Consider the following 26,779-nt stretch of genomic DNA (forward strand, 5'->3'; position numbering starts at 1 on the left):
CCATACCATTTTACGGGAAACACAGGAAGACCTGATCTTATTTAGATTCTGAAGAAGGCAAATTATGATGTGGATCCACACTTTCATGTATGATAGAAAACTGGTAGGATTTTTTTGGTGATTTTTTTTTCTAATTTTTTTATAACTATAGTATCATATATTGACTTCCTTATACCTGTTTTGGAGGAAGCACCTAATGAATTTTTCTTTTGAGATCAAAACAAAAACAATAGAGAAGTCTAAGTTAGGTGAGGCTCACAAATTAACATATTTTAAGTGAGTTTATTAAGGGAGGAGTGAGTAAGAGGGTCGTAGGACCTCTCCCCACATTTAGTGCTCTTAGGTATGACACGTACAGTGGCATGGCTGCTTTGCTGTGATGTCCTAGTGTGTCCCCTCCATCTACACACTACTCCTTGTCAAGAACACTCTGCCTGCATCTTGAACATATTTGCACTTTACTAGTTGTAAAACTAAATAAACAAAGAATTAGGCTTTTTAGGAATTTCCTGGAAATCCAAAGTGTTCCAGATTCTTAACTGTAATATCATTTGAGAGTAGGAGGTACCTTATTTAACTACTGATACTACAGAGCGTGTCTGAAATCTTGATACTGAGGCCTTCCAAGAGGCAACTATATTTATACTGAATAATAATAATAATAATAATAATAATAATAATAATAATAATAATAATAATAATAATAATAATAATAATAATAATAATAATAATAATAATAATAATAAATTTTTAAATAATGTTTAGCAGTATTAAAATGCTCCTTATCTGACAAACAAATACTGGGTTACTGTTGGATTATTACTGTTGTTCTAGGGGCAAAACGGGCTGAATGTATTCTTTTATTGTCTTACCAACCACCAGGTCACAGCAATGCCAGATGGTTGGGGTTTATAGCCAGCACATTATGTACACTAAAAAATATTTAATGACACTCTAATCATGCTCAAGAGTAGCCTGGATTTAGAAGTAATGTCTCAGCCACCAATCACCTGCAAACAATGAATAACCCCTGAGAAAGAGTGCCAGAAAAAACAAGAGATTGTGTATACCTTCCTGGAATTATGAACAGATTTCTGACTTGATGGAAATTCAAGTAGTGTCGAAAGTTGTGGAAAGGAAAGGTGTAGAAGGGCCATATATATAATAACCCAGAAACACAGCTATATTATTAGGACAGAAATGTTTAAGTATAGCATGACAAGAAGTGTGAAGAAATTGAGTTGAAGTGTAGCTAGATATGGAGATTGTGTCTCATTGAGTTTTTTCACCTCATGCCTGGAAAAGGTCTTCAGGAAGTTTAAATGAGAAGAAAATGACACAAATATTATAGTACTTCAGTCATGCCAGATTTGAAGATGATATTTTCATGTCTTCTGAAAGTGTTAGAAATCTTGAAATTTTAAGTAAAGAACTGAGTGCAGAAAAATAAAGACAGTAGAGTAAGGATAAGTATGTGGGATGTAAAAATTAAGCAAAGTCCGTTATTTTTAAGAAGCTATTCATGTACAACCTGTTTACACTCAAAGAGAGAGAGCTCATCAATCATTAAAATTGCTTCACACTTCCCAAAATTAGAGCCTGTTTTATTTACTTGTAATTTTGCCAAGCCTGAAACATCTGTTCTAAAATTTCCCATAAAGACTGAATTTCTGGAAAATTTCAATCCCAATAGATAAGTTTCTTCCAAGAACAAGATTAGGCTGAAAAATGTAATGATTTATCCAGGGTCACAGTGGAAAATTGAAAGAGATGAACTAAGCCTGCACCTTAGAAATTGTAGCACAGTGTCTCAGTCACAAGGTAACTCTTCTTTAAAAATCAACATGATATGTATGTTTCATAATTCAGTGTGATTTACTAAAAGTCTGTGTCCCTGGAGAGAAGCACTTGCCAAAGTTATTTTTTTTTTATATTAACTCCTCCACACTTTAAACACAATAGTTATGCAAAATTGCAAGAACATAACCAAGTAGCTATGGCATCTCTTGGCTGCAGTATGTTGTTAGTTATCAGGATGTGATAATGTATAAACTAGAAAGGATAGAACTGTTCTTGAAGCTTTTTTCTTCATCTATAACTCATTATTATTAACTACCATAAATAATATAAATGCATTTTTAATTGTACAGTGTTGGAAGAATAGAGAGTGTGTCAGAACATGATAGAGCAGAATTACTATCGGAGAAGATTTTATTTTTTTCAAAAGAAATTTAGTTCCAACAAGAGACTTCAGTTCAGTTGTCAAAAGAGCCATCTAGAGTTCATTGTTAATAGAATTGGAGAGGAGCCTTATGTAAAAACCAAATTTAGCTCCCTCTATTAGGAGTAAACCTGGATCATGAGCCCAGCTTCACACTTTGGGCCCATTTCCATAAAATTCAGAGGGGTTTAGTTCAACATACACTGTTTAAGATGCATGTAATTCAAATAGCCTTCTGTAGAGAATCTTCAGTGCATTCATCCTTCCACAAAGAGGTTCTCCATAAAGGCTCTTTCTTTCAAGCCTGATAGCTCCTGCACATGAATAACTTTCACCATAGGAACTCACTGAGGCAGCAAACCCTGATCTTAGTGTCTTTTCAGAAATAACAGGCTCTTGGAACAATATTCTCTTAGCTCCCTTCAGAAGCAATTAACTGCTTCAAGTACACCTGGAGGTTATTAAGCCTGGGAGAGGCCTTAAAGCTACAGTTCACATTTCACTTCAGTCTGGTAAGAAATCAAATAAAAGGGTGATTTTAAGAAGTCAGGTAATGCTTATTCCATATTTCTGGCAAGCAAAATATTCTATAGAAGGTGCTTGCTTCCTTTGGCAAGAGAAACCCTATTTCCAGCCTATGAAGCTTCATATCGTATGAATATTTAATTTCCCCTCGCTTTAGCTGGGGAAAATGTACAGTAGGACATTTTAAAGGCTTTTCTCAGTTTCCAGCTGTGTGATCTATACGGTCACATAAAGATCTATGGCATCTGCTAAGATGCATTTCTGAAATAAACCTCTTGTTTTGGTAAAACTTCATGGATCTGAGACAGCTAGAATCATTCTCATTAGGATCTAGCAGAAAGAGTAAATTACTGGTTTTTAATATTAAAGAACCAAAACTTAAATGTAAGCGTAATGCACTTCAGAATGAATGTGCCAAATCAATGTGGTTGGCTTTATTAGCCGACAGAGGCTATAGACAGCAGATAAACCTCTTCCTGGAAGATGAATGAGAACTGACCTCCCTTTCACTCTTGTCCATAGCTTGCCTTGCAACTGGCAAGGAGTGGTTATACCTATTTAAAGACTAGTGATTTTTTTGTTGGTGGTCTAAAGGCTCCACATAAGGTCCAGAAGTGGAAAATAATGCATGATTGAAGAGCCAAGGACATACAGACATATATGAAATTTGGGTAGATAGACTTTCATCTGGCATCCCCTGATATGTGAATACTGTCTGAAGCACTTGCTATTCAACTTTAATGTTCTTTGATCATATTTTAAATAGGCACAATATAAATGATACTCCCTTCAATTGGCACTTCTCCTGGGACTTGCATGCCTTAGAGCATTTTTAATAACTTACAGACATTATCTGAATGTAATGGAAAACTGTCTATTGTTCTTCCACTGTCCAAGGAGCATTTACCCTTATAACAGTACCAGGATGTTTTGTGACTCTTAGTCTCCAAAATCAGCTCCAGTAGGCTGAGAGCAGAAAGACTACGCTGATCATGACATTGCTTTAATCCTAAGTAATCCATCAGACTGGGCAAAGACAAAGGGACAGCTCACTATATACACAAATGCATGGACTAAATGAAAATATCAACCTAATTCAAAGTGAGACCTGTGTTCCTATTACCAGTAACTCTTCCAAAGTTGGCAAGGGATTGCTCTGTATGATTTCAGCACACTCAGGAGAAAACAGAGTCAGTTTGAGAACACTGGTGAGAGTGAGGACATGGCTCTCAAAGAAATCAGTGGTAAAGCTGGGAGGTTATTCTTAGAGCATGATGAGTTCCTTGAAGAATAGTATCAGGCTTGTATTTAAATGTTTTCTGCTCTCATCTGTTCTTCTGGTGTTTTGATCTGTAGCTGAGCACTGCCGTAATGAAAGTGTCCTGGAAGTAGTGATAAGCTGACTCTTCAATTTGTATCTTCTCAATAGCTATTGCATCATAAATTTAGAAAGGATTTCTTTAGTTAACATTTGTTTTAGGATTTTTTTAGTGGTGGTGATGGTGGGTGTTCATTGCTTTGATCGTTGTTACTATTTTTTCTTATTTCAGTTGAGCCGGTTGTAGCATTAATGATGGGTAACAGTCTGATGGGTTTTTGTTTGGCTGTATAGCACAGCACCCATTATAATTAGGTAGATTAAACTAGAGTAATAAAAATAAGTAAATAAAAATGGATAATAATTCCATAGGTTTTTTTTTTTTCTGATTTATTAAGTAGATAATTTCTGAGACTTATTGTAGTCTTTTAAATGTTCATTGTTATAACAAAACAGGAATACAGTATAACACTCAGAAGTAGGATTGGAAAAGAGTTGTATGGGAAAAAGAATGCTATGTGAATAGCACAAGAGAAATAAGAGAAATTAGAAGAAAAATATCTGAGAGGCCTGCAAATTCATTTCACTACGGCTTTGTGAAAAGTGTATATTTTTGTGGGGTTCTGTATTTTACAATTGAGACAGAAAGTGAGAGCCTACATATTTGATAATTAACTTTATCAATTGTATATATTTGCATTTATAACTTTGAAGTGAACTGTTCCTCTTGGAAGTGTTCAACTGCAGTAATTCCCAGAAAGAAGTTATGAAAGAACTTTATGTTCAACTATACCAATAAGTTTACATTTTCCATGTAATATGTTTCCTTCCTTTTGTATTAGGTTTGCTGGAGTCCTCAACCCTCACTCCCTCAGATTAGTTTATTTCTGTTTTTTGAAGAGACTTTAACAGAAGAGAGGAAAGCAGTTTAGATCCAGTCTCTGTGAAAGCAGTTTCATTCAGTAAGAAGTTATCTTCTTTTAGCTTGCGTTTTTGTACTTATGCCAGGAAGGAAAAGGATGTGGTGTTAGTCTTTGAAGATTATTACTTTCATTTTGCCTGCTTCATGCGATGTTTTGTATCTATCTTGAAAAATCATATACAAACTAAAATTGTTGTAGCACTTATTCTGGGTATTGGTTTTATATCCAAGAGTGTCTAGCAGACACTCTTTCAGTACCAATGAATTTTTCACCAGTCTTAAGCTTTAATGCTTCTGTAAGATGCTCTCCAGATAAGTCTTCAGGCCCTGCTTCTGCAATTATATCCACTTGGGTGAAATCATGTCAAAGCCCATTCACTTCAAATAACTTGCAGGGGCCTAACTTCAGGTAGATCTTCAAAGCCATTGCTCTACTTCCGTTGTATGTGTCTGAGGTGCTGTCTCTAAAGTACTTGACATACATTTTTGGATATCACAACCACAGTCCTGGTGGTGCCAGGCAGGCCATTGGTTAAATACCTGAAGATTTCACACATTCATCTAATTCATCTAATCATATTGATATCCTTGCCATATAATTCCTTGCATGAAAGAGACCTACAAAGAGGTTGGTTTTGTTCCCAATTGCTCTAACCACTGCACCAGGGGAATTCTCTCCAAAGACCTAAGAGTGAAGAGTTTAAATCCTAAGGTGGGATTTGAGTGTGGGTCTTCTGCAGGTGAATGCTCTAATTGGGTCTACTGCATTACTTATACTCTCTAACTTACTACTCCTGGCTCTCTGTTGTGGTCATGGGGATTAACCCGGGTTAAGCACCTAAAACCTGAAGAAAGCTCACATCTGAGAATCTCAGCAGGGGGAAGGCTCAATCAGTGTCCAGCCAGGAGATGGGTGGCTCCCTGCCTGGGAGTGCTGATAGAAATCCTTATTCACATTTCCTACTTTGTGTCATTTCCCAGCCTCGACAGATGTTATTCTCACAAGCCTATCTCTTTGGGAGCTTCAAGGCAGCAGGAGCCCGTGTGCCTGTCGCGGGGTTACAGATTCCACCGAGCAGCAGGGTAATTAGGTTCAACGTTGCAACAATTTACTTTGAAGTCCATTACGTGGACATAGCCTTGTTAGTTTATCTCTGAAGACTGGAGAATGGAATACAGGGATAATTATCAAGAATTGTAGAAAAGACAGCCCCAACAAATAATGTCAGGAAAATTAGGAGGTCTCAAAATAAAGGAATTGACCTTGTAGTGTATAAATAATGACAAACAGTGGGACAAAGGTTGCGCTTTTATTTTGAGAAATGAGACAAAGGACCTGACAATACTCCCAGATAAATAGAAGCATAACATCCACAGCAACCCCAACTGTCAGAGGTCATTCTGGAGTCACATTTTACAAGTCACAGGCTTCAAGTCTTCTTTGGTAATATTTCAGCAAATAAAACAAAACTGAACTTCCAAGATTTCTCACTAACCATAGCAGCTATTCATCATTCTAAATCTCTACCGGCATTCTCAGAGCTTTTCTGTCACAGTCACCGGAGTGGCAGGAAATTCCTGTACGGAGCTTGTCTTTTCACCCAGCAGTTCCAATTACTTCGGTCCTTGACTGCCGCTTTGACAGCATCACTTCTGAGACATCCAGCAGCGTGATAAAAATTAAGAAACAACAAAAACAATGCATAGCTTTTGAATAGGCTATTTCTTAAAAAGTGTTTGAATATATGTCAGTAAATTACCATGCTCCTTGGTCATAAACCAGAGCGGATTTCACCATTTGTATTTCTTTCATCTGTAGTCAAGCGTTTCTTCTTCGCAGACCTGTCACAATAACTGATGCGGTTTCCCCGTGTCTTCATTGTGAAGCAGAGTTAGTTTTTTTAACTATTATTGTAATTATCCTATACTTTATAATGAATATAAATAGATTTTTAAAAATAACCAAGTATGGTCAGAAATTCCTTGAGGTTTTCATAGACAACACTCTTGTATTTTAAATGTGAACAACTTCAGGTACGTGTATAAAACTGGCTTTAATCTATTAAAAATCTGAAGTAAAAAATAGTACAATTCTCATCAGAAAATACTGTTGCTCTTTCACCACATACTCGCCATTAACTAAGAGTCTCTGTTTTGAGTATAGTCATAGCCTTGTTATTTGAAACAATTCCTTGAGAACAGTTTTTACAATAATAAAATTTATTAACGTACTTGTATCCACTGGGCTTGTAAAGACCAATTTCTAGGAGAGTTTGAATAAAACAATGACAGTCCTGCTGAATTCTGTGAAGCCTTAAGACCAAGTTTCCCTTTGTTAAAAATCAAAATGTGTCAGAAATCTACTGACTCAGAATAAAATTGCAGGTTACAATTTCACCCTTGGGCTTAATCAAACATGTGGTATAATATCAAATTTATTGTGTACTTTTGCTTTGAGCTTTGCTGACATTTCAATGCCATCAGCTGTAGAAGTGTCGAAAAATGTGATTGTCTTTTTCTGCATTTGGATATGGTGCCACAGTTCACCTTGGCTTTAACAAGTTTCATGATATTGTCCATTTCTTAAGCTGATAGAGGCCATTTTAAAGATCATATTTGTGTATATAAAGAATCTTATATCACTAAGGTTATTATTATGAAAAACTACCATACTATTTTTCAACTGCTACTATATCATTGATTTTAAAGTCCACAGTTGCTGATTACCATATTTATGAATGCAAAGATTATGTGATGGAATATGATAAATATATGAATAATCTTCTGGTTATTTTTTTTCCTTTCAGGCATTCATAATTGCTGTATTTTACCCCAAAGCATATTTTTTTAAAATCTTAATCAAACCAAGAAATAAACCTGTACAAAATGTATGCATTCAGTATCATATTGCAGATACACTTTGTTTTTCAAGCAGATAAAAAGCTTTCAAGTAGCTAGGACACATGCACTATGCCCATGCATGTGTATAATGTGTGTATATTCTTTTAGTGTATATGCAAACAAAATGGCATAAAGCAGAGGCCTGAAATCTTATTTGCTTTTTGTGTTAGTTATGTTGTGTAAACTACTTTTCATCTGTATTTGGAATTAGTGTTGAGTTTTCTGCTATTTCTTATTTCATTCAGGCATCTCAATTTTGTGAAAAAATCTTAAAAGTGCTTAGAAAAATCCCATCTTTCTTGCTTTTGATAAATTAAAAAGTAATTCTTAGTCCATAATGCCCTTTCTTCAAGTGCCACATATACACTGGAAATGAATGTTTGCACACACTGGTGTCATATATATTACTACTGTATTTTAAAAACATGAAAAGTGAGGCATGGGAGGACTATATGCTTAGATCCACAGATCTAAGTGTCTAACTGCATCTCGATGTTGAAAGCCCTCTCAGCTCACATTATCACTTATGGAGGCTGTGCCAATAGCAGCTCTCCTATGTACGGCAAGTCCTGCCTGTCCCAACTGCCACTGGAACAGTGGACACAGGGATGGCAACTCTTTGCATTGGTGGTGTCTCTTGAGACCCATTGTCACGAAACCATTCCCTCATCTGCCATCTAATCAGGGTGGTGCTAACACTCTTTTTAATATAAGTTTCTACCAGCTAAGTTACCTGGGCACCTCTTTTCAAATATGTCCAGACAAACTTGTCTCTGTACTGTTGACCTAGTGGACACACATCTGCTAAAATATCACAACTGAAAAAAGTGTTCAAGCACAGCATTAGTACAGAACTGATGCAAAATTTGCTTAAACTTGCACAGGATCTTATGCCATAACAGAGAAAACACAGCTCCCCTAAAAGTCAGTGCTAAAACGTTAAAGCTGTGGTTTTTGATTATTTTGTTCCTGATGCTCTTTAGGAAATCAAATTCTTTATTTTCTTTCTGTAACTATGAAGTCCATATGAAATGCTACTTACTCAGTGCTATGTGAATATCAGTGATTACCTTTTAACATAAGTGCAACTCAGAAGATTATTACACTCTGATTAGTGCTTGTTATTATTGTTTGTTTCTAGGCTCCTGTTTTTCCGTAGACCCTCATCTGCTGCCTACAGAGAATACCGGGTAGCATATGCAACAGAAATGAGCTTTAAGTGACATTCACAAGTCCTAATCTGAGCTATCTGCAATTATTTTATAATCTTACAAGAGAAGCATTAACAGCTGATTGAGACCACAAATTCTGCAGGTAACAGCCACAAGGGTAAGTCATGGAGAGCCTACTGCTGCAGGTCTGGCTGGGATCCTTCAAATTGCAAGCCAAATGTTAAACACACTCCATGACTGACTAAAATTCTGAACTGCTCTTTGGCATCCCTCCTAAATACAGAGTCACTCTGTAGCAGTGAGCATTGAATGCTATCACAATATCCAAACTTCTGTGTTCAAATTCTGTCTTACCTATTAGGTAAATAATATTTACCACCCTGTCAGGTACTGACCATTAGAATCCCTTACTTTTCTTTAACTATTCTGTACAAAAATTGATCACCATCTCTGTCCCATTTAATGTCACTTCTGACAGTGTTATCCCAATTTTCTCTTTCTATTCAGTTGTTGCCTGTTGTATTTAGCTTAATATTTTGGGATTTTGCAAATAGTCAAATCTGTGGGGATCAGTCACAGTCCCATCTGTGGGGGTCAGAGGCCACATACAGCCTGTTCTAGGTTGAAGGGTCGTGCTGACATTTGGACTGCAGGTTGGCTGCCATCAGGTACTTATGGAAGGCCCAGTACAATGATTGTGGCCCTAACATGCTGCCTTTTATTTCTTTTTAATAGCCATGTTTTCTGCACCATGTACAGCCCATCATTTCAGCAAGCAGCTCCATACAGGGGCTCTGCTCATCACTGCTCCTCACCACCACAATGACCTGACTGCCTGAGCATATGGTGGCAACACAGTACACATCAGAGGAAGGTGTCAAAAAGAAGTGAAGCTCTGGGAAAATGGTGAATGTGTTGTCGTGTGAGGTAATATCCCCGTGGTTGCTGTGGGAGCAATCGTCTGTTCTGCCTGGGCCAGAGAACTGCAAACTGGTGCTGACAATAGTCCTCAGCAATATGCATAGGACATTGTCCAGCCGCCACTGTCTGGAGCTGATGAGAAGGCCAGTTGCACTGGATTGTGCTGGTTTTTGGCTACTGTCATTCACTATCTTTGGGATGATCAAGAACAATTTTAAATTCCAGGATTGTATCCTAATAGCCTTGTACCATGGTCTACCACCATCTTTTTACTATGAGCATGCCCTTTTCTAGGTATATCAAGAGTTCATTTCATTTCCTCTACATTAAAATAAAAGATGTTAATGTAAATGTTATTGCAAGTAGAGCTATAGCAGGTTTTAATTTTTTAATCTTGGTTTCCAATCAACACAGGAAGCTTAGAATGACAGAGTGGCCATAATGTACTTAATTTCAAAGTAGTTGCTAGAAAATCAAAGCCAAAAATCTCATTAACTTTGAAAAAAGGAACTAGAACAGAATGAGGAAACTTCTTAAAGAAGAAACTGGAAAGGACAGCCTTAATATGAATTAAGAAAAAACTTGTAAAAGATATAAAAAGAGAAATAATTTTTTTTCAAGCATAGGAAGAAAAAGAAGCTTACAAGAAGGAAACGAGTTTGTAGAGACATTTGATAATCAAGGTAGGTATGCAAAAAAGATTTAGGGAAGATAAAGCTGAAACTACAAACATTTTTTATGTATCTGTATTAACTGTGGGGAAACTTGGGTGCTATGCCTGAAGCCCTTGAAAAACAGATTCTGACATCAACGTATCTGTTTCACAAAATATTTAATGGAAAGAAGTTACAAAATTAAGATTAAAAGATAATTTAGCATGTATCAAATCAAGAGCTTTAGCACAATTTAAGTATTATTTACTACAGCATGTAAACTTTTGTTTTAAACTGCCTTGACACATGAAGAATGGAAGATGCAGATATGATGCTGACTTTTTTAAAAAATTTCAGAATTAGTAGACATGGGAATAAATATGATATACTGTGTGAGGAGAAACAGTGTGGCTTTTGTAAAGCAATCACATCTAAAACCTTGAGTACAGTTCACCGGAGGAGTCAGCAATCACATAGGCAAGAGTAATTCAACTGCCAAAGTTGTCTTGCAATTCCAAGACTTTTTACAATGTTTCTTGTCCTTTTTACAATGTTCCTGTAAAACACACTATGCTGCCATTGATTAAGAGGGAAGGTCTCTGAATAGATGAATAATTGCTCAAAATGTAGAGTTTATATAGTCAATTTTCTCAGTTGAGGGAGGGTACTAGCAGCAACCTACAAAAGCAGCTACTAGACCTGTGCTCTTCAATATAGAAGAAAATGAGGTTGAAAGGTGGGTGAAAAGTGAGACAATAAAGTTTGCTGGTATTACAAAGTTATTCAGGACAAAAAGGATGAGGACCAACTGAGAAGTGTTGTAGAACATAATACTTGGTAATAAAAAGACAAGTGAAATGAAATGTAAATAAAAGTTAAGTGATGTCCACAGGGAAAAATAACCTCAGATTTATTTATATATAAATCCTAACTTAACATACACAGCCTGACACTCAGGAATGAGATCTTGAAGTTATAAATAGTGGATAACTGCAGAGAAACAGTTCTATGAAAATGTCAGCTCGAAACAAAAAATATCATTAGGCCTCTCTGTAACTCCACAGCGTGTCCTCATCTTGAACACTGTATATACTTCTGGTTCACTTTTCTCCCCTCCATCCCTAAGTCAGAAAGATATAGAGAAGGGAACAAAGATGATCAAAAGTATGAAACAGTTTCAATATAATTTTTAATTAAACATCTTAAGACTCTTCAGGCTAGGAAAAAAAGACAAGTGAAGAAGGGTGTAACAGCAGCTTATAAAATCATCAAGTTTATGGAGGAGTTAAAGAAGGAATGACTATGCACTGTCTCTTTTAGAGAAAAAAAGTAGCTATCAGATGAAATTAGAATATAGAAAGTTCAAAGCAACAAAAAAAAACCTCTCCATGTAATTAAGTTACTACAGGACATTTATGGTTTTAAAAGATAATAGAGGTTTTAAAATGAATTGGAAGAAAAATCCATGAACTACTCAAAAAATCTATTGAGTATGAAGTATTTAATTCAGCTAGTTCTGAACTGCAAATATGTGTGGCCTGGAAGAGTAGACTCATGAAATATAATTGTTCTTGCATAGGCATCTGCTTCTGGCTGATGTCAGAGACAATATAATGAGCTACTTTGAATTTGGTCTTACCTGGATAAAGAGAGGAATGTTCTATTATGCTCTCTGCTTATTTTTTATATGTCCTTAGACAAATACTCCTTTTCTTATATATCTCTATAAACAGAATTAACAACTTCTTAATTCTGCTTCATGTTGTATTTAGTATGTTTTTTTTTTGCGGACAAGTTTATTTAAGTTAATAAGATATGCAAATGTACCTCAATTTTCATGCTATGGATGGAGCACAGGACATTGCTACTGTACACACAAAGAATAATGACATTTTGGTTTGGAGTTGTTCACTGTAAGAATATTATAATGCTACTGATAATTAGCTTTTGTTGTGCTAAGATCTTGCTTATAATTGCTCATGTTTGAGGAGGCAGGTATTTCTAAGCCTTTGTTTTAAGGGAGTGCACTAGTCCCACAGATTATAATTAGATAATCAAGTGGAACATGATGTATGGGCTACATCTATGTAACCAAGCTGATCATCCTCTGTTTTGCTTTAGGATCAAATTTCTCTGATTAGCAACTCTGCATATACATTAAGCTCCAACCTCAGCTAAAAGCAGTTTTGGCAGAGAAGTCCAGGCATGAATGAGATAAGTTTATGCAAGGCTCAACACCTGACCTGCTGTAAGGACATGGAAGCAATCTGCACCAGCCTGGGCTGAGGGCCACAGAGCATTTTCCATTGTGGACTGTAAAGAGGAGCCAGTCCCTGACACCCCTTCCTTTCCGCCCTGATGTGTTCTCTGAGGAGTAAGAGAGCAAGGAGCTTAAAGTCACCAGAGACAACCAGGCGCTTTCTCCCAGACAGCGTGCTAGCAGAACTGTAAATGCCTTTTGCACTTCCACGGCGGAGAAATGTTTCCCAGCACATTTCATATGTCACATGGCATGCAAATGAATTAATCTTCAGAGTGTTCCTATGCAGTAGGTAAATGTTGCTCTTAAATAAAAAAAAAAACCAACCACCCCACTTGTCAGAAGACAGGAGCCAGGCAGTGACAGGAAGGCATCTGAAATTACCCTGCGGCTGAGCTCTGAATTCAGGAATTCTTTTCATTCCTGGTATTGCGCTGAGGTCATCTCACTCTTTGATGTAGCCTAGAAAATGAAATGAGCTATTAAAATCTGGATACATTTCCCCATTAAATTAGAAACATTTATAAGTCCAGCACTGCACATAAAACATAGATAGTACTTCTCGTGACAAAACCATAACCAGATTTTGTTTCTTGTACATTTTGGATTATGTGACCTGTGGTCTCTCTTTCTCTATTTGGCTTGTGGTTTACTCTGTTACATAATTGTTACATCTACTTAGAGGTCAGCCAAAGTAAAATTATATTTTGTTGGAGGTGAGATGTAAACAAATGTCTGATATTGCCCTGCCATTTTTCTTAGGCCTTGCAGAGCTGGGTTACAATGTGCCAGTATTCATAAAAGGAGGTATATTTTAGAATCTGTATTGTGTTATTCATAAACATTTCACGGTACCTGCAAACCTAGGTTAAGAGCTATCATGTCTCAGGAAGCTCAAAAGGCAGCTATTGTACACTCAACGAGTTCTGTACAATGCAACCATGTTCATGAGCAACTGGACACATATGAATATTTATTTCCAATGCCAATTTTCTTTATTGTTTCCCCATCCTAGCTTGAAAATAATCAACTAAACTAAGAAAAGAAAGAAAAGAATTCTTACAAACCTTGCTGCTCTATATCTAAAAACTAAACCCCAAATATAAATTATTGAATACTTTAAGAATTTAAGCATTTGTTCACTGCATTTTTACTTTAAACAGATGCTGTAGATACAGATGTTGTCTTTTTACATTTACATAGGGCTGGTGTTATTAAGAATATCCACATGAGAAAAGGTTACAAAGATGATCCCTGTAAGAAGGTGAATCAGATAGCATATATTGCAATATAGAGTACTTTTTGCTATAGTTGACTGACATGTTTAGAAAAGCTGATACTTTGATGAGAAGATCAACTGTACAATATTCTCCCAGAATCTCCTCCAGAGTCTCAATGCAAACTAACATAAGGATGCAATGTATGTGTCAAGAGAAATAAACACACATTAAACTAGACATTCATTTTCCTCCAACTAAGCTCTGAAAGCATATGCAACAAAATACTGGGAAAAGGTATAAATGCCAGCTTTACAGCAACAGTCACATTTCAAATAAAGAAAAGCTTTTATATGAAGTTGTATCCACAGTCCCTAGCATAAAATATTAATAGTTCCAGCTATACCACTTTATAACTGAGGAGGAAGTGTTCCTAGGAGAGAATCATTTGATTAAAAAAATCCTGCTGTTCAACAAGTACATAGTGTTTGTAATTAAAAATGTTTACCTGCTGGCTAATACATAGAAACATTGGTGATATATGTTTGATGATTTTATTCAGGTATGTGATCAGAGCTTAACATAAAGCAGCCTTTTATAAAGTTGCAAAGGACTATTGTTGACCTCATATACGAAGGCATTAAATGATCTTATTTTTAATAACGTGATTAACCTAAAATGCTCTTCCTGTTTTTCGTGTGAGAAGAACTGTAGTTAAATTGTTAAGTTGTATTCGTTTGTCCTCTTTTCTTAAAATAGCCTGGGAGGAACTAAGCGGCATTGTACTTCCCCTCTCTATATGTTGGAGGTCAGGGATTTTTGTTTCGCACAGAGCACCTCTGCTTTACTCTGCCTCACCCCCCTACAATGTCCAGAAGAGGTGGCAAGCTGCTTTTGACAATGTAAACCTTGCTAGGTTCAATGTGAAAAGGGAGCTGGTTGTGGTCAGATGTGGGCAGCAAGTTGTCATTTAGAAAATAGTTCCCAACTAATGGATAAAGTATTTTTAAGCACGCTGGAATGGCTCCACAGCTAAGCTGTTATAAATGAATAGGTCTTTTGTTGTAAGCCTTGATCTCTTCCCTCCTTCCTCCCTTTTTCCCTCCCCCCCCTCTTTTTCAGGATGAGTCAATATCCTTCTAATTGGGTGTCCTTTCTGGACTTTTTTTCCAGGTTTTAGGCATTAAGAAAGTTCAAATCCTTAAACACATAGCCCTGGTGCCCAGAAACCATTTTTTCCTTTAACAGATTTATTGCTTCAAGAGGTATTCATTTCAGAAGGCTCAACAGTATTGTTATGGGTTTTTTCCCTGCACACAGAAAATGTAAAAGGAACTCAGTTGTACTTCAGTGAAATGGCATTATCATCCCAAGAATGAACAAACTGATTTGTTATGTCCTTAACAAGAAGCCAGTCAACTTCTAAATAGTGTTGTGGGATTGTTCTGAAACCGTGGCCCAGTGTGCTTTCAGAGATAACTACCCTGCTATCTTGGTGGTAGCTCTTATTTTGTCATCATATCCTTTCTGACTGCCTGAGGAAAGCGAAAGCGGGTAAAGCCATCTCTGTCAATAATACCACAGGTGAGATAGGCCAAACTTGAACACTGATAGTCAGGCAAGACTGAAAATCTGGTAATGGTACCTCCTAATGGAGCTTCCTGACATGGCCCTGTGGAAGATGATTGACAGATATATTTGCTGATTTTCTAAAGTCTTGTCTTGAGACTTTTAACAAATAATTACTGCTTAGAATTAATTGGTACCTGCCATCTCAGGATCTCAGAAGAATGTAACCTTCCCAGGAAGCAAATACTGCCATTCTTATTTCATAGATAATGAAAAGAAGGCATGTAAAGATTAAGTGTTTTGCTTGTAGATACAGTGAAAGTTTGTGGTAGATTTTAGAAGAGAGTTGAGGTTTCCTGCATTAAAAAAAAGAAAAAAAAAGAAAAAAAAAAAAAAAAAAAAGAAAAAAAAAGAAAAAGGGATGCAATTGTAGATGCAGAAAAACTGCATTTAAAGAAATACAGCTGGGACTCAGAATCTCAGAATTTAGATGCATTGAGACTGTATTCAGTTGAGGCTTGAGTGATTTTTAGAGAAAAAAATGGAATCCCTCATCACATTAGAGTGAGATTTTATACATTTCCTTGTGAAGAACAGAATGTAATGATTGAACGATATAAACCATTTATGTGTTGGGATGGTCTCTTGTATGGACAAAGCCTGGTGTCTGAGGTAAAGAAAAAGCAGCTCTTTGCAAATTAGTGTAAGATCTCATTGTGTGTAGATGTGAAGGAATTATTCTACACTTTTATTACTGACTTCTTGCACTTTTCCCTGAAATGCCTGGTGTTGCCTGCTCTCTGAGACAGACTGCTCTAGGAGAGTTTCTGGAGGAACTCAACAAGGCAGTTCCTTGGTCCTGCCCTTTCACCATGTGAGACCCTGCCTGTAACGGGAGTTACAGAGCATCTATGAGCAAAGGGGAGTAAAAATCAATGCCTCCCTGCAATGCTGTGTTCCTTGCTCTTCCTACCTCCCTTCTGAAATTATCTAGAGAAAAGAAACTAGACATTGAAATTAGAGATCTAGCAACTGTAAATAAAAATACTCATGTATTTCACTGTGCAGTAACAGTCCATCTCCTGCCCTTGTTAGGATGCTGTTAGAAATAACTATTAGGTATGTTCACCAATTCAGACTTTTATCTCTGTGAATCATTGTTAGTGGATATGAAGTGGCAACATTGGAAAGATGAAGACAGAAAACTGCTGGGGCAAGTGAGGCCTTCTTTCCTTTTTCTTCATAACAGTCAGTGAGAAGGACAAACATGCTGTATTTCTTTTCCAACTAACAGTTAAGGAAGCACCAGCTTGCCAGTGGAAGCAAAGTTACCTGCTTTCTGTGTAGTCTGCTTGGACAGACTCTCCAAACCTGCATGCCCAACACTTCAGCATCTTCCTTCCACCTTCCTTCTTAATTTCCACTAAATGAAAAGAGGGTTGAAGTTTATACAGCTTTAGACTGATGCATATAAGTTCAGAGGAATAAGACAAAGGAGAATGATGATCAGAAATGTCACCAGACATAGACAGATTGGTTTCCCCGGTTCTGGAAGTCACCAGGTTACAGCCTAATGTTCCTGGTTTTAGTAGTTCAGCTGCAGAAAATGCTACCTCATTTCTACACAAATACAAGTGTAAAAAATAAAATAACCAAACATGGCTATTTTGTGTATAGCAGACTACTAGATGGGATCTGTATATGATTTGAGTCTGTTGGTATTCACTGTCTAAAAAAATATGAAGTAGTATCCCTGCATTGCCCTTTTACTTGGGATTCATGGCATTAACTAAAAAAAAAAGAATCAAAAAAATCCCCCAAATCCACAACTCCAACTTCCTCTCTAAGCTTGTATGAGGGTTTTTCCACCAGAACCTCCTTTCTCATAATTCTGTAGCAGCCTCTTGCTAAGGCATCATTCCTTACTTCATTTATATTTCTGGAAGTATAAATGAAACAGGCCTGTTCCCATGAGACCGGAGAATTGCAACCACTCTGGACTTATTTCCAACGTGTGCAAACAGGCCAGTTTGGCAGATGATAATTGTTACTCATTTACAGTAGCAATATGAAAATGAGTCATAAATCCTAACTCAAATCACTCATGTTCACACTTCAGTCTGAGCCCTCAGTTTCTACACAGGTAACTCCCTCTTGCAATTATTTGTCCTTAACTCTGCTCTTAGGAGATGAACATATTCCTTCCGAATTCTATATATGCTTTACCTATACCTGCCCTTCACAGAACACGAGCAGAGTTACCTTCGTTTACCTAGAAAAATCTCTTTTTCATGTTGTTTGTTAAATGTGCTTCTCTTACTGGTTGATGGGAGAACATTCATGTGGCTGGAATATTCCAGCAATAAATAGCTCTTGTGATTATCAACTGTCTCAGCTCCACTTCAGCATTTAATCACCCTCAAAAGCCATAAATTGCCTCATATACTCCTCCACTATGAACATTGTCTCTTAATCAAACCGAATTAATAAGTTTAAGAGACATTACCCATTTATATGTGAATTTTGGTAGGTCATGAGAATAATGAGCCAGATATACAGGAGATGTAAAGAGCAATATAAGTTGCAAGTCCATAACTTAAAGCTTATACAACATGCAGAGAGCAGAAATAAGTGATATTAGCAGAGAAAGCTACAAACAGGTTCATCCTCATTTACACTTGACTTAATATATTTATTTACATTCAACATGTTTACACTATTTCTTGTCCCTAATGGTGTCAAAGACCTAATGGTGTCTTAGACCTGTTGACAGTGGTAGTTCTCAGTACTGTCTGACACTCGGTATTGCCTCTATTTTTACTTGGAAAGGGTTTTGTATTCCAAACCAGAGCTAAAGGTTTACCCCAGAAACCCTTCATATATTGATTTTATAGTACTGTGAAGGAGATTGCTTAAATTGTTTCATTACTGTAATTTCTGAAGTTTAAATTTATATATCAATTACCATCTATATGTTAGTTATCCATACTTAAAGAAAATAGTCCAGATATTTGCTTATTCTAGGTGCTGTAAGCATTCTTGCTGATAGCTGTTCATAAACATCTACTGTGCACACACCTTACTGCTGTTGATTAACTGTGCTAGAAATTAAAGTTTTTAACTGCTCGCTTATCCCAAAGTACTAAAACTCAACTATGTGGGCTATCACGAAGTACAACATAAAGTAAATCCCGTCTGTGCATGGCAGCATGGAGTGTGTGTGTGTGTTTGTGTTTTGAATCATAAAGTTGTAATGAAAATATTTTATGGTAGGATCCTCTCAGTCCCAGTTCAAGAGCTTCAGATCTGTGACACTATGATACAGGCTCTGTTGATCTAAATATAACACTTGGTGCAGTAGTGTATGTACCCACAACTGGAAATGAAAAAGCTAGGTTTTGCTAGGGGTTTGCAGGTGTATCCTGTGGTTTGCAAATATAAGTGAGATATCATAAACTGAACAAATTTAAATCTTCTGATTTTGCACAGAGTATAGCACAGGTGACAATAGTAAAACTTTTCCAGTCTTAATAGAGCCATGTCCCTTTTAACTGATTTAGTTACATTATCCATCTCCCAGATTGCACATGGCATGCAGAAAACTGTTTATTTCCCAACAGTGATATTTTATGAGATTGACCATGGATTTATAAATAGCTAGAATGTTTTAAAATGAAACCAAAAATCCAAAGACCAAAATGAAGACTTAAGTAGAAAGAACCTAGTCATAAATTAATGAAATTAAACATTCTTCATATATTAAAAAATAAATTGTAGTATTGATTAATGCAGTGAGCAGCACAATTCCATCCCATTGCTATCATATTATTGTCACTTCAACCTGAACTTGCAATTTTCACAAGTTTCAGCATTTATCTTTGGAACTGTCACCTGTCATGCTTAATGAAACTAAGTGACAATTGTATTTCTTTTAGTACATTAATATAATTAGGGATTTTTAAAACCCACTTCAGGGTTAAAATAAATCATAAAACTTCACTAAGTATTGCAAGATAAGAAATCCAGCTTGTGGGATTTTTTTTTTTTTTTCTAAAATACTGTAGGTTTGCCTTACTGTTACTTTGTCTTCTTTAATAAACTTTGATTAGGATTAAATACTTCATAACATATCTTTTTCCATCCATGAGTTCTAGGCATCCACCTTCACAAATTAGGATAAATGTATAATCTCATGGTCTACTGTAGCATATCCTTCAAGCATGTATGTTGTGAGTGTAGTTAACTATGGGTGTCTAGACAGATAATTTGACAAACATTAATGTATATGCACAGAAATCTGTTGTGTATTCATAAAACCTTCTCTTTATTCTACCAGATTCAGAAATTGTGTATTTCCCTGCAAACTGCAGAGCGAATTAATGCAGTATTTTAAAGATAGGTCAAGATTCTGATTTTGTTTTCATTACTGTGAGGTCAGTCACCCCATTGTTCCCAAGTACACACATTTACATTGAGAAAAAGAGATCAAATATCTTCTACTTTATTTTAAAAACTATTATACTGTCTCTTTTGTCACGGGAGCTTGTTGGTGCTATTCACCACTTCTTATTCCATAACGAATCTCATAAAGCAGAAGAATTTAAAGTGTGACAAGATATTAGAAGCTGTGGATGCCATAAGGGAGAGTTCTATTTTGGTATTAAATAGGAAAAAATAGCATACCTTTGTGCTCCTGCTTACTGTCGTGTTTTACCTTTTCCAGGTACAGTTTTATGAAAAGAAAATTCAATGGCTGATAACATAGATGTTTCTGAAGATTTAGGTTTTTTGTACTAATTCTTCATATATGACACCAAGATTTTACATCATGACTTGCCTAATTTTCATGTTCTCACTTTTTTTTTTTTTTTTTTTATTTCATAGCATATTTGATCCCATTACAATGGCAGGCATAAGAAGATACTTATTGAATATAGGCTATGAGTGCTCCTTCACATAAATTTCCAGATGTAAATTGTACTTTTTTCCTGAAGAAAATAATACCTTGGTGATACTACGGTGTTTTGAGAGACCATTTCAATAACCCTTTACTAAATTTTATATGATTCTTTTTCAGAATAACCCACAAATGTTAATATGAAGAGGCAAGATACAGTTCTGGTGAGAAGTATTTATTATTTTGGGCTGAGAGTGTGGGGTGATTATAGAAGGAGCTCTCCCATTTCATCCTCAGAACAGACTGGTCCTGTGGTGGGGAAAACATGGAGCAGTCTGGGATGCCTCCTGTATCCATTGCAAGTGACAAATACATGAGAAAAAATGGCAGTAACATTTGTGCTACTCCCTTGATTCAATTATTAAAATGAAATAAAATAAAATAAAAATAATAATTAAAACAACATCAATAATAATAGTAATAATAATCATAATTATTATTATTATATATGCAAACAAGTGATGCACAATGCAATTGTTCACCACCTGCCGACCAATGTCCAGCCCATTCCTGGTTAGTGATCTTGGAGGAGAGAAAATCCTGAAATCTCAGTCCTGGAAGAAGACCCCCATAGCTTTCCAGCCAACCCCTTTCTATATACAGCGCATGATATTGTATGATAGGAAATATTCCACTGGCCAATTTGGGTCCATTGCTCTGGACGTGCTCCCTCCCAGTTTTTTGTGCACCTGCACACTAGCAGGACATGGTAAGTTGAAAAGTCCTTGATCTCTTACCAACAACTAAAACCAGCAGTATATTATCAACATTTTTCTCATACCAAATCCCAAACTGAATCCAAAACACAGCAGTATTCTGGCTACTAGGAAGAAAAATTGTCTCTATCCCAGCCGAAACCAGGACAACTCCTAAATTATGGTGTAAACTAATTAAAAATATACCTTTTACCCTAAAAGCCAGGTGTAAAACCTTCTTGAAGCCCACAATAAAAGTGTGCTTGAAATACTTTGAAGAGTATTGGATCAAGCTCAGGATTGGTTTACCACTATTACATTTAAAAGTCTGACTTTTAAAGAATTATATTTTACTAATATAATAAAATTGGGCAAAAATCAGGAACAGGTCAGAGATCCAGGACTGTAATGTCAGAGATCTACAGTGAAAGCACCCATGCCACAATAGTTTACATTTTACTTGGCCGTAGATTATGATTATCAGAATTTTACTTATATTATAATAAAGTGTATTTACTTGAAAATCCAAATAATTTATTGAGAAGATGTAAAGCTCAATTTGGAAAACCACAGAGGAGTATTTAACTTGTTTTTGTTGACCACTGATGATCAAGGTAATTTACAGAATTCTGGCATTTATATCTTGAAAAAATCTCTGAGAGAACTAGCATGTTAGAATTATAAAATAATTGAATACAATTGAGTACAAACAATCTTACTTTTATTTACAGTCATAACATAAAAAAAAACAGCTCAGACCTCAAAATAACTACTTTTGTAAGTTTACAAGAGCCTGTTTATAGCTCTTATAATGTAAAACAATGTTAAACAAAATTATACTTTAACATTATGACTTTTATAGCATTTTCATTAATACTTTAAAATGTTTGAAATAAACCACAGAAAAATGAAAAGAGAAATGAAGGAATTTGTACAATGTAATAGGCTTCCTCACTAAACTAAAATGTAACCATTTCTTTTAAAGGGAAAACATTAAAATTCCAGTGATTTTATGTCCACATACACACTCTCTTTCTCTGATATGTGGCAGATATTACACTTGTTAATGGAGAATATCATTGTGTCCATCATTCAGTGGGCAGTACTGCAACACCATATATGTGATCCAAAAGTACCAGCTATATGCGGGGACCCTTTCAATCTAATTTGTGTTTTCTGATTTTATTAATATTTTAGCTGAGATATTATTATAGTCATGCATAAATATTTGGTTATTGTATGTCTGGTAGTTTATACTTACCATTAATTGCCAAAGTACTTATCTGCTTTTTGGAGTTAATGTCTCTGTGGTGATACCAGAAATATAAAATCCCTCTCGGTACTGCTTATTAAAATTATACAACTGAAAGTATTTTAAAACTAATAGTCAGCATGGTCTCTATGCAGTCCTTGAAATGGTATATGTAATTTCCTCTTGTGTCTTTCTAGTTATTTCAGCAAGTCTATATGATGAGGAAGGGAACTGAGCAAAACCCAAGTTATCCTAAGATTTTCTTTTGCTTCCTGGGGAAAATCCCCATCCCAGGATCACAGATATAGAATTATGTCAGACCTGGACCCAAGATTTGCATTACTTTAATTTAGCTAAGCAAGAAACTGAGGCAGAAGATTTTTTTTTTTTTTAATTCACTGTTTTAGACAAGTAAGGGTGCCTTTTCCCATCTTTACTTGCATGGGTTGCCAGGATGCTCATCTGTCAATGTAGGAAAACAATAACTTTTTGATCCAAATGAAGTTTTGTAATCACACTATTTTGTAATATTATTTTGTAATTTTAGTGCTCTCCAATCTAGAGAATTGTATGCTCCTCGCTGGCAACCCCCTCATTATTTTAAGCAAATATACAAACAAACAAAATCATGATAGTTAAAGATACTAGTAGAACTGAGTGAGGTTTACTTTTTTGTTTGTTTCTCCTATGATCTGTATTTTAGGTGTACTATCCGAATGAGCATTTGAGTCCAGTCATTTATATGGATGCCAAAATGAAAAACCAGGAGGATATATTCAAGCAACTAAAGAAAATATTGATTATGAGACAGAATAAAGAGAGGAAAAAAAAGACCTCATTAAATATTTTACTTCAAGAAAGCTATAATTCACAGAATTGTTTCAGTACTGGATTTTTTTTTTCTTTGTGAGTTGTAAAATATGGGTGAGAAATGCCTGTGCAAGACAGCACAGTTGTGAGTGATGAGCATAAGAAAATAACTTCTGCTTGTATGTATAGCAATGACTTTTCATCAAAGATTTGATTGTCTATTCAGTATTATGGACTCATAATATGCAAATGCATTCTGTTGTTAATACACGTTCACAGCATACATGTTAGTGATTCCAATGGAGCTGTTACAATATATCCTCTGAATATGTATTAGTAATAATACACAATATGTAAGTAAGAGCATTCTATATTATGAAAATATAAGATAGAAAGCAAAATATTTTTTATACTCATTCACAGTGTACTCTCTGGCAGCTCAAAGGGAGCAACTGTACTGTGTATTATGAACTTCTGTTGAAGATGCACAAAATTAACTACATTTTTATAGATCACTGGATGTATCTCACACAGCAATATAACACACAGTCTTCTGTTCCACTGCATTATTTATTCTATTTGTAAAATATGATTGTTTTAGTATTTTTCATTTTAACTTTTTTTTTTTTTTGGGGGGGGGGGGGGATTGACTAGGTATTCATATGGAAATATTCATGTGGAAATATTTTTACTTTTGTGGAATTCTAGAAAAGGTATTTTTGCAAACATCATTTGATATTGGCAATTAGTTTGATACTGCTGAGAAAAAGTAATGTAAATTTCATGAATACTCACAATTGTGAGGAATGTGTGTAAAATACTAATGTAGAATAATGCCAGATCCAGATAATGCTCAGGTTGCAGAAGCAAAAGGAGCCTTGTTAACCTGAAAAGATACAGAAATATTTGTCTTAGGCTTTTTTGCTTGCTATAAATACAGGCTCTAGGATTATTATGACTAAATTATTCAGGTAAATTCATTAAGTTATTTTAAATTTGTTAAGTCTCGATATAGTTCATGTTACAATATTCTGTATTCAGTTAGCCACACTTTCTAAACAATATTAAATTTCCGATCCCGTTAACTCAAAAGATGCTGTTGTCCATCATTTATCTTTGCTGAGATGATCATTAATGCCAAGAAAAGGTTCAAATAATCTTGAATGCATTAACTACAGAGTTTGAAACATTCATTTTTGCTGAATTTCAAATTTCTTCTGAAGTCCTAAATAAGTGTTTTATTAAGGTGCAATACTAACTGCAAAGTGAAAAGCAGAATAACTGAAGGGAATATGTGCAAATAAATTAACTGTTGCAATCCAGCACACTTAGTTGTAGTTGAATACTGAATATTTCTTCTTGACTTATTTGTAGGAATGTAATGAATTACTAGTTGACATTTTGTTGTGATGAAACGTCATTTTGCATGCCTCAATATATGATCTGTTACTTTTTCATGTGAGATCTATTACCTGCTTGAGTGAGCTACTTGCTTGAGCTTGCTAAGGAATAGCTGAAACTACCATAAACCATGACATGTGATGTGTTTTGCCCTAAGTAGGATAAAGCTTGTTGAGCTGAATTCATCTTCATGCAACTCCTTGGACTTCATTGGAGTTACATCACCAATAATTCATCTGAGAATGCTTTATTTTGTTTTACTTCATCATTTATCAATTTTAATGAAATCTTTGCGATCGGTGTTAGAAAATACTTTACAGAAACAAAATGTTTCATATACTATTATACCTACTATAAACAGAAAAATAAAATGGAAAGAAATACCTTTTCATATTTTAAATTCTTGTTTACACTGAGTTTAATTCTCAATTGACAGCTTGAGCCAGCACATAGCAGTCATTAAGCCTCATGTTCCACTTCTCCCTACTGTGGAGTCCATCCTGTAGCAGAAAAACATCAAACCTGGACAAGAATCATTTACAGTAGAAAGACTTCTGCTTGCAATGTACAGCATTACTGGAACAAATTGTTTCTCTAAAAGGGAATGCATTTCTTTATTCCATTTCTGGTTATGGAAGGAGTTAAATCTGCATGTCTCCAATTTCCTTTCAGGAATCCTACTGTTTATTTGTTTCTATGTTTGTGGTCATTGGAGGTAGATTTCCTTGGGCTAGAGGGAGTTGGTTGTCCTGTTAGGATCAGCTGGTGTCTAAGGCACCATCAATCCCACAGCACTTTGGCGGTGATGATTTAAAAAGAGTACAAATCCTAATCTACAACACAGCAGCATCCAGCTCTGTTCTGCCACCTGACAATTTCCATGTCCTTAAACAGGATTTTTTGGAGAAGGGTAATATACAAGCTAGGCCATGAACACCAGCAACAAAAAGTACTCCAAACTTTGAAATGTCACATGGTAGTTACCTTCAAATTCCATTTTACTGTGTTTTTATGTGTATACTGTATATATTTCTGCTTCTGATCTAAATTAAAAAAACAAAACAAAACAAAAACAAAAACAAAAAACCCACAAACAAACAGTTTGTAAGCTTCACTTGTAATATTGTTATTTATAATATAATTTGCTTTTAACAAATCTTTTATTTAGCACTTTTAACTATTACAGTCTTCTCATTTCACCTTTGCCACACTATAAAATTTTTAGGACAGATATCTTGCCATGATCCTGATACTGAAAAGAGCCATGAAGTTGAGAGTAATAGACATGTTAAAAATGCATATTACAAAGTTGAAAATCATGTTCTTAGACAAAGCAGAGGGATAGCTTGAACTCACAGGTACTAAGGTACAAGAAACTAATCACAAAAGGATTTACTAAATATTTTTGTCCATCTTTCAGAACCATTAAGTGATCCAGAATGTTGAGAATGAGGTAAAATATCTTCAGTACCCTCTGTTCCTACTGATGGAAGGAAGTCAGCATGAGTTAAAAAGCAGCCCTGAGGATGGAAAGGTAGGTGTTAAGATGGGGAGAAAATTTGGGTACCTACACCTTGTGTTGATCCATAAGTAATAGCTATTTATCACTTTTCTTCACTATGTAAGCAGTAATATTTTTAATAATGTTTTTTTTTTTTTGAAGAGTTATGCACAAGCTTTCTACAGCATTGTTTATATGAGCAACTCTGCTCTCCAAAATCTCCTCCACAAGAAATTAACTTATATCCAAAAAAACCTCAAGGACTAAAATTTGCCTTGGAAAATTGAAGCTAGAAATATAGCTCAAGTTTTAAATAATATAAGTAAACAACCTTTGCAGCAGTTAATTTCAGGATATTGTGGGTTTACTTTAAATAAACAACTTCTGTCTTTCTAAAACACTTTTGTTCAGTGACAAGTCTATTTTAGCTGAAGGTAATATATATCATATGGTTTGTGTAGGAGCTCAGACTGGAAAATGATCA

At 35.5% G+C, this 26,779-nt stretch overlaps 1 long non-coding RNA gene across 1 annotated transcript; it reads right to left on the reverse strand.

Annotated features, from left to right (window-relative positions):
* Positions 1-11,530: 11,530 nt before the first annotated feature.
* On the reverse strand, positions 11,531-25,614 carry LOC116963141. Its single transcript, XR_006165278.1, has 5 exons — positions 25,179-25,614; positions 24,189-24,279; positions 17,012-17,102; positions 13,278-13,355; positions 11,531-11,754 (listed from the first exon to the last, which is right to left on the reverse strand). It is a non-coding gene; the product is annotated as an uncharacterized LOC116963141 (long non-coding RNA).
* Between the last annotated feature and the right edge of the window lie 1,165 nt (positions 25,615-26,779).

The sequence above is a fragment of the Tyto alba genome, unplaced genomic scaffold (assembly GCF_018691265.1).
Source record: "Tyto alba isolate M040663 unplaced genomic scaffold, T.alba_DEE_v4.0 Super-Scaffold_2, whole genome shotgun sequence".
NCBI classification, from domain to species: Eukaryota; Metazoa; Chordata; class Aves; order Strigiformes; family Tytonidae; genus Tyto; species Tyto alba.